Source organism: Nansenia antarctica, assembly GCF_963989245.1.
Source record: "Nansenia antarctica genome assembly, chromosome: 13".
NCBI lineage: Eukaryota > Metazoa > Chordata > Actinopteri > Argentiniformes > Microstomatidae > Nansenia > Nansenia antarctica.
The window spans coordinates 22,899,442-22,906,941 of record NC_137683.1 but is presented as its reverse complement, the minus strand read 5'-3'; the positions used below and the strand labels follow the sequence as shown (position 1 = coordinate 22,906,941).

The following is a 7,500-nucleotide window of genomic DNA, read 5'->3' as shown; positions in this document are numbered from 1 at the left end:
AGGGTGTTGGCCTGTCTGATGTGGTTGGGGAGGGCGTTCCAGAGGGACGGGGCTGTGGCTGAAAAGGCCCTATCACCCCAGGTCCGGAGCTTGGTCCTGGTGGTCTTGAGGGTGGTTTGGTCGTCAGACCTGAGGCAACGGGAGGGGGGCGAGGTCGGAGGGGGCCAGATTGTTGATGGCTTTGTAAGTGGTAGTAAATCAAATCAAATCAAATTTTATTTGTATAGCGCATTTTTTACAAGATGCAACTCAATGCGCTTCACATACTGACAGAGCTTCACAAGCAGCCAAAAGTAAAAACCTGTACACTATGTAGCCAGGAAAATTCCCTTGCAGCCCTCTACTCATAGAGCGACTACTAACCAGTTTGCCTACCAGCACCCAGCGGTGGACCCCACACGCCCCCCCGGGGAGCCCCCGCAGCCCCACACACCCAGCCCGCCCCACCACCAGCACACCCAGCCCAGCCAAGCAAGCACAGACCATAAAGGCCCCGCACAAGGACGGCCAAGCAGGTGCCCCAGCGGCGGAACAGACCAGGCACACGTACTAGTACAGGTGTAGTGACATTTATCCCAATAGAAGTATTTATTCACAAAGAAACATTAAGATCCAACATCTTAGCAATAAGTCAAAATCTTTAAAAAAACTGAACTGGGATGGTTCATCCCAAGAGCTAGATGATACGACCTTTGAACTCTCGATGAAGTTCACATAAATTCAGGCAGGGCATTTTATGAAGAACGGGTCGTCAGTGCCGTCAGGTGACGGACAGCTGACGTCACGTATGTAAAACATGTCACATGTTCAAGGGACAAGGAAAACAAACCTAATAATAAAAACCGATGTAAGTGTCCTGACGGAACTCCAACGGCTACCGTTATCAATGTCTTAGTGAGTTAAGTTTATTCATTGTTGCGCCGAGAGAACTAAGGCCTGCAACAGGTTCTGCATACACATTTGCATAGGCCACCGTAGATGTTTTTTGTTTTGTTTTGTTTTAAGGTCACTCTTGGTGTTAGCTTTCAGTGATATCTCCTCTATTGAAATGATGTCTGGAGTCACAATGTTGGCAGAAAACAGATACACCTGTAGCTCTATTTTTTTCCTCTCATGTTCCCTGGAAATGTATGATGTACTCTATCCTCACAGACAGTCACATTACACCCTCATTCTAGAAGGTCCACCAATTGGTGAGTTCCATTCCAGAACCTTGCTGCACCGTTTTAGAATATTGCAGTTCTATTCTAGTCTAGAACCTTGCTGTTCCGTTCTAGAACCTTGCCATCCAAGACAGCGTAGAAGGGAAGTCTGTCTGTAGTAGTGCACTGACTGTCTGGCCACATCTGTTGGACTAGATAAATGCGAATCATCTGTTACATGGACAGAGAGCGTTTCCTAGATAAAAAAAGCTTTTGTAATCTAATTTGCTTATTTTGGGGGAAAGCTCGTCGTTATAGACATTTTGAAATCAAATGAGGTCTTTTCTCCCTCATGAAGAATTGTTTGATGCATCATCAGTGGGCCTGGGAAAGGCAAGACAGACAAAGATTTAACTGTTGGTGTTGAGGTGTTACGAAACAACCCAAACAGTCCATTCTTTCTGAGCTCTGTGTTCCTTTAGCAGATGAGATCAAGCCGATCAGAATGGGCCTGCAATTGCATTTACATTTACATTTTAGACATTTAGCAGACGCCTTTATCCAAAGCGACTTACAACAAGTACATTTGTCTGAGTAAGTGAATCGTCTGTACATCAATCATCATAAGAAAACAAATCTATGCTAGGGCCAGGCAGTCACAATGCTAGAAGAATGAAGAATAATTTTTTAAAAAATGTATTATTATTTATTTACAGTAGAAACTGTACTAGGGGGTATTGGGGATGAAGAGGTCTTTAGGAGGGACCGTCATTTGCACACAATTGCATAGTAATGGAGCTGAGCAGTAAACGTTGCTACTGCTATTACAGTGTAACTACACAGGTATAAGAAGCAATTTCTTGTTAAATGTCATCTTATTTTTGGGCCAGATAACAGTACAATTCAGTCCTATTCTCTCTTGTGCTACTCTAGTTTTTGGAGTTGTCTTTAGTAGCTGTCTGTCTGTGTAACTGTCTGTTGGTCCGTCTGTGTCCTGGCAGTCTGTGTGTCTGTCTGTGTAACTGTCTGTCTGTAGTCTGTCTGTGTCCTAGCAGTTAGGGATGGACGGTTTCCAATTTTTTAAACTGAGAAACCGCTAACGAAAATAACCGCGGTTTCTCGGTTAAACAGCATTCAAAATAACATTGTTGAGCCGCCAATTTCAAATAACGGAGCCCTATTATACTGCTACAATACGTTCATGTCGAAAAAAACACTGTCGCAACACAATTAGGCTACTTCATAGTTTCCGAAATATAAGTGGTCGCTGGAATGCGATTTCAATATGATGCAATACATTATTTGTGCGTTTAAGACCGAAAGGATTCATAGACCGAAAAGGAAATTCAACCAGCAAACATAATATTCACATCAGCAGCGCAGCGGCAACTTCAAAGAGACAAAGCGGAGATTCCTTATTTGACAGCATCTAGACAACACAGCACCGAGGGGCTGCCCAACCAGGATAACGCCAGCACTCCAAAACCAACTCCGGTAATCAATCAGCCAAACAGCAGTGAATCTGCAAATCGTATACCATCCATTAATATACAGCTTAATGCGCATACACAGGTAAGCCTACCTGGCTTCTGTGAGTGGCTTTGGCTGCGGGTCCCGAAGTAGTAATATGTTGACAGGTTCCGTGATTTATCTCTGATGGTCACTTAGTTAATCTCCTTCCATATGATCCTTCATCCAATGCGCCATCCGATGTTATTGTGCAAGCTTTCGGTCTTTCATAGACCTTCTTCAGGCATACGCGCTACCAAAAACTATTTGTATTATATCCTACAGACTGTAGCGGTGTGTAGCAGTCTGCAATGTACCCCATCACAGTGGGCATGAAAGTTGCATCAAGACTAGTCTATTTAGTCCGTAAGGCTATTCTAAGTTTTTTTGCCAGAAAACAAGCTTGTTCACCTTTTCAGTCTTCAGAATGAATGAATGAATGAATGAATGAATGAATGGTCTTTATTGTCATTGCTACAGTACAGGTACCAAACAACGAAATTTGGGAGGGGGGGCTCCCCTGGTGCTAGGGGAAAAAAAACTAAAAACAGGGAAAAGAGCTGGTTTACATAAAATAAAGGCTATGTACACTATCCACTATACTATACTATACAAATGAAACACTGTGCTGTACTCTATGCTATGCTATACCTATTTCTAACATTTCCTATTCTCTGAACCTTATGTACCATACACTTTTTTTTTTCTTTTTTTTTAAAGGGAGCATCTCGCTTCCCTAACAGTGTTGCCAGATGGGATTGATTTTCAGCCTAACCACAGTCTAAAAACTGCCCAGTGTGATCATAAGTAGCCCAATTGGGCAGGAATACGCCCAATCAGGCAACACTGCTCCCTAATTCTCCGTTCTGAGGAGAAGCCGTCATGTGACACGTCTTTTTAGACAGTTAAATTATTTACAAATTACATTGTTTACAAAAATCACTTTCATAGAGTCTTCAACCACACACTTTTATGGTGTGTATTATACATAGTAATTTATGACGTTGTGATTAAATGTAAACAATTATTATAATAAAATATATATTATAATACGTAAAACCGTCCAACCCTACTGGCAGTCTGTGTATCCGTCTGTGTGTCTGTCTGTGTAACTGTCTGTGTAACTGTCTGTTGGTCTGTCTGTGTATCTGTCTGCTGGTCTGTCTGTGTCTTGGCAGTCTGTATGTCTGTCTGTGTAACTGTATGTTGGTCTGTCTGTGTCCTGGCAATCTGTTGGTCTGTCTGTGTATCTGTCTGTGTAACTGTCTGTATCCTTGCAATCTGTTGGTGTGTTGTGTAACTGTCTGTTGGTCTGTCTGTAACTGTCTGTGTTGTGGCAGTCTGTGTGTCTGTGTAACTATCTGTTCTGTCTGTGTAACTATCTTTTCTGCCTGTCTGTCTGTCTGTGTAACTATCTGTTCTATAGTGTTCTGTCTGTCCGTCTGTCTGTCTGTGTAACTATCTGTTCTGTCTGTCTGTCTATCTGTCTGTCTGTCTGTGTAACTATCTGTTCTGCCTGTCTGTCTGTGTAACTATCTGTTCTGTCTGTCTGTCTGTCTGTAACTATTTGTTCTGTAGTGTTCTGTCTGTCCGTCTGTCTGTGTATTTACACTAGTAGAGATACTGTATACTGTCTGACAGTAGAAGGGAGATGTTTTGGCTGTTCGCACAGTCTCCATTAATTAGGCCTATTATGTAATAGCGCATCGATTTCTGTTAGTAAACACGCTGGCTGGGGACTAGGAGGGGAACAAAGAGGGGCCCAGGTCTGCGAACGACTGCATCTCTCCTCCTCTAAGCCATGTCTGAAACCCCCCGTCACACGTGGAACCCGGCCTTCTGCCTTTGCTCAAAACCATCGTTGTTATCCTGCGTAGATTCTAAACGCAATTTCCCCGGAGAGAGGGAAAAATGACACTAAAAACTTGGGCATGGGCCTGCACTAAAAACTTGCATCTGCATGATTGGCAGATCTTCATGGCTTAAAGAAATGTGACAGGGTCTGGTGAAGAAATCAGGCAAGGTCTTTTTTTTTTTTTTTTTTTACAGATTATAGCCCCTTCCACACATAGTTCCCTGTAAATTACATGGAATCCCACCCAACAGTGATTTCGCCGTTCACACATGAGCTAAATGCCTGACAATGACCAGGTTGCTCCCTTTCACACATGGCTCCTCCCACCTGTGTCTGCGCCATCTACTTCCTGTCTGCGTGATCTAATCACGCATTCAACTGGATGCAGAACTGGTTTTATTATGATAAATACATATACATACGGAGGTATGATATATGGCATACAGTATATATACTGTATATATATAAATATATCTGCCATATATCATACCTCCGTTTTATATGTATTTATCATAATATTATTCACATTAATTTAACAGCGAGTCAACTCGTATTATGCTTACCATCACCAAGTTCGCTCGCCAACTAAAATGCTTTAAATTACCGTTGATATAAACATACCAGGGTTCCCACAGGTCCTTGAAATCCTTGAAAGTTTGGTTTCAGAAGGTGTGGGAACCCTGACATACTATACTAGTCCAAAAGCACAGTATGGGAGAACTTGGTGATGGTAAGCATAATACGAATACTCAATTAGACATAGAAATGTAATTTAGAAATGTAACATTGAGGTATTAGTATTAGTATCAGTTTATATTGTAGAGACTCAGTGCTTGAGATCTTATTATCATGAATATGATACGATAGTTCGAGGGCTGTGGGCCCTACGTGATTCTGGGCCCTAATGCAGCTGCATTACCTGCATATATGGTAGTTACACCACTGGCTCTACAACACTTCAACTTGAAAAGTTTCATTAAAGTATGAAAACAAACAGAAAACTTTTTAAAAACGTTTTTAAAACACACACACACACACACACTCACACACACACTCACACACACACACACACACACACACACACACACACACACACACACACACACACACACACACCTACCTCTACACCACTGCCCAAATCTTTAGTTTTTGTATGATATAAAAACGCTGTTCTTTAACAAAGTATTTTGTGTGTTAAAATTATATTTTAAGTTATAGTAGTAGTATATTGACTATTAAAGTGCCAACATCCTTAATATGGATTTGACACCTCCATTGTCACATGAGTTAATACATGCCTTTTATGAAGCCTATAAGACACAGTATGTCAGCTGTAGAGTATTTCATTTTCATTACGTAATTGAGAAGAACACATTTTTCAGTCCATTCCAGGACCATGGAATTGGCCAATTTGCTTCCACTGAAGAATGCTGCAAAGACCATTTTTGGTAATTTGGTGTCACCACAGTGGTGACTGCCCTGGACAACACAAACTTTGCACCAATATAGGCGGGGCAGTAAATGGGAGTGTCGGTGGACTTGTCAAGGGGAATTGGCAGACACCTATGACGTTCCACGTTCAATAATTACCAATTGACGAGAAAAGACACTCACTTGATCAGGACCGGCACACCTGTGTGGAATAATCCCTCACACCACCAGAACATCCTCTATACGTATGTGGAAGTTGGCCTAGTGTGTATTCTCGCTTAATCAATTCTGTAAGCTATATTCCCCAAAACGTCGAATGACCAATGATGCATACATTGATCGCCTGCACTCTCTGTGACAATTACTAATTAAATCATGTAGCATGTATTTGATAGCGTATAGATAGAGAATATCTTATATATACTGTATAATATATTGTATACTGTAAATAGGAAAGTATGCATAGCCTACCTACTTCATAGAAAATATGCCACAGTGAATTAGGGTTGGAGCAGTGTTCCAGCAGGTTCGCGGAAAGGCCGGAGTCTTTTGTCCACCTTTAACCAGCCGCTGTCACAAATTCATCATTTGAAATTGGCGTCTCCCTCAAAGCTCTACGATGTGATGTAATCCTGCCGTAATATAGCACGGTTACATTTGGGGACGGTTGAACAGTGTCAAAAATGGTATTCCACCCAACCCTACACTGAATCACTGAACAATGGAACTGTGCACATCGCTCTCTTAACAGGTTCAGACGTTGTATTTCACGTGGAATATTATCCACTATTTTCAGAGGCCCTAAGTAAGACCTACTGTAATAATATGTTTTAGGGCATTTCTGCTTTATTGGGATAGAGACAGTAGTAGAGATTGGCAGGAAGGATGGGTGAGAGAGAGGAAGGATGACGTGCAGGGTAGGTTGATGGCCGGAATTGAGCCAAGGACCCTGCGATTGCGTGGCATGCGCCAGTGAGCTATGCCCCCCAGACGCCCCAGCTACTGTAATAATAATAATAATCATACAGTCATGATGGTGTTTACAGAGAGGAAACAATAAGGAAAATGAAATTATATACAGTACCAGTCAAAATGGGGAAGTGTGTCCAAACTTTTGACTGGTACTGTAATTGAATGTATGTAGGCAAAAGTAGGACTACACTAAAGTGGTAGGTCATTACGGTTATGACTGGGGGTTGCGATAGATACAGGAGAATTGCCTATTAGCTGCTGCACATGATTAAAAGCATGTGAAAAGTTGCATACTGGTTCATTAAATACATTTTAGCGGGCCAGTGTAGGCTTGTTGAGTGCTTCGATTATGATATCATCAACACATCATCAGCAAATTAGTTGCCTACAGCTAGCGCTGTCATTTCCTGTCTATTCCAACATTCTCAGTGAAACCTTGATTGGCGAGGACAATGGAATCTTCAGGTCATATTCAGTTATCTCAGCCCCCTCATTGCCAGAGACCTGCCCTCCACTTGTATGCTAATTGAAACTTTGCGGAATAAAATGACCCAACTAAACAGCCATGCCTGTTATAACTTAGTGGTTCTC

At 41.9% G+C, this 7,500-nt stretch overlaps 1 protein-coding gene across 1 annotated transcript in view; it reads left to right on the top strand.

Annotated features, from left to right (window-relative positions):
- Window positions 1-7,500, top strand: part of gnal (guanine nucleotide binding protein (G protein), alpha activating activity polypeptide, olfactory type) — a gene marked incomplete at both ends in the record, with an annotated part of 38,056 nt that overhangs the window by 2,787 nt on the left and 27,769 nt on the right. The window lies entirely within an intron of this gene.